Source organism: Arachis duranensis, chromosome 4 (assembly GCF_000817695.3).
Source record: "Arachis duranensis cultivar V14167 chromosome 4, aradu.V14167.gnm2.J7QH, whole genome shotgun sequence".
In the NCBI taxonomy this organism is placed as follows: Eukaryota; Viridiplantae; Streptophyta; class Magnoliopsida; order Fabales; family Fabaceae; genus Arachis; species Arachis duranensis.
In genome coordinates this window covers 47,645,240-47,646,640 of record NC_029775.3, presented here as the reverse complement: position 1 = coordinate 47,646,640, position 1,401 = coordinate 47,645,240, and the positions used below count along the sequence as shown (strand labels likewise).

Genomic DNA, 1,401 nt, shown 5'->3' with positions numbered 1-1,401 from the left:
TATAGGTGTTTCCATAGGGTTCTCCCATGTAGTTCACCTCTTCCATTGAAGGGTTCTCAGGATCATAAGCTTCTTCTTCAGATGAAGCTTCCTTAGTACTGCCTGGTGCATTTTGCATTCCGGACAGACTTTGAGAAATCAAATTGACTTGCTGAGTCAATATCTTGTTCTGAGCCAATATGGCATTCAGAGTATCAATCTCAAGAACTCCTTTCTTCCGATTAGTCCCATTGTTCACAAGATTCCTTTCAGAAGTGTACATGAATTGGTTATTTGCAACCATTTCAATTAGTTCTTGAGCTTCTGTAGGCGTCTTCTTCAGATGAAGAGATCCTCCAGCAGAGCTATCCAAAGACATCTTGGACAGTTCAGACAGACCATCATAGAAGATACCTATGATGCTCCATTCAGAAAGCATGTCAGAGGGACATTTTCTGATCAATTGTTTGTATCTTTCCCAAGCATCATAGAGGGATTCTCCTTCCTTCTGTCTAAAGGTTTGGACTTCTACTCTAAGCTTACTCAATTTTTGAGGTGGAAAGAACTTTGCCAAGAAGGCATTGACTAGCTTTTCCCAAGAGTTCAGGCTTTCTTTAGGTTATGAGTCCAACCATATCCTAGCTCTGTCTCTTACAACAAAAGGGAATAGCATAAGTCTGTAGACCTCAGCGTCAACCCCATTAGTCTTGATAGTGTCACAGATTTGCAAGAATTCAGATAAAAACTGATGAGGATCTTCCAATGGAAGTCCATGGAACTTGCAATTCTGTTGCATTAGAGAAACTAATTGAGGCTTAAGCTCAAAGTTATTTGCTCCAATGGTAGGGATAGAGATGCTTCTCCCATAGAAGTCGGGAGTAGGTGCAGTAAAGTCACCCAGCACCTTCCTTGCATTGTTGGCATTGTTGTTGTTTTCGGCTGCCATGGGTTCTTCTTCTTTGAAGATTTCTGTTAGGTCCTCTACAGAGAATTGTGCCTTAGCTTCTCTTAGCTTTCGCTTCAAGGTCCTTTCAGGTTCAGGATCAGCCTCAACAAGAATGCTTTTGTCTTTGCTCCTGCTCATATGAGAGAGAAGAAAACAAGAAAATATGGAATCCTCTATGTCACAGTATAGAGATTCCTTAAGGTGTCAGAGGAAAAGAAAAATGGAAGGAAGAGTTAGAAAATTCGAACTTATCAAGAAAGATGGAGTTCGAATTGTGCATTAAGGAATAATGTTAGTCCATAAATAGAAGGATGTGAGAAGAAGGAAAGAAATTTTCGAAAATAATTTAAAAAATTTTAAAAACATTTTGAAAAACTTTAATTGATTTTCGAAAACCATGATTGAGAAAGAAGTAAAGTGATTTTTGAAAAAGATTTTGAAGTTAGAAATTAAAAAGATTTGATTGAAAACTATTT

The 1,401-nt window shown here is 38.0% G+C and overlaps 1 non-coding gene across 1 annotated transcript; it reads left to right on the top strand.

Annotated features, from left to right (window-relative positions):
- Nucleotides 1-412: 412 nt before the first annotated feature.
- LOC127746869 (small nucleolar RNA R71) lies at nucleotides 413-520 on the top strand. Its single transcript, XR_008008681.1, has one exon. It is a non-coding gene; the product is annotated as a small nucleolar RNA R71 (small nucleolar RNA).
- Nucleotides 521-1,401: the final 881 nt, after the last annotated feature.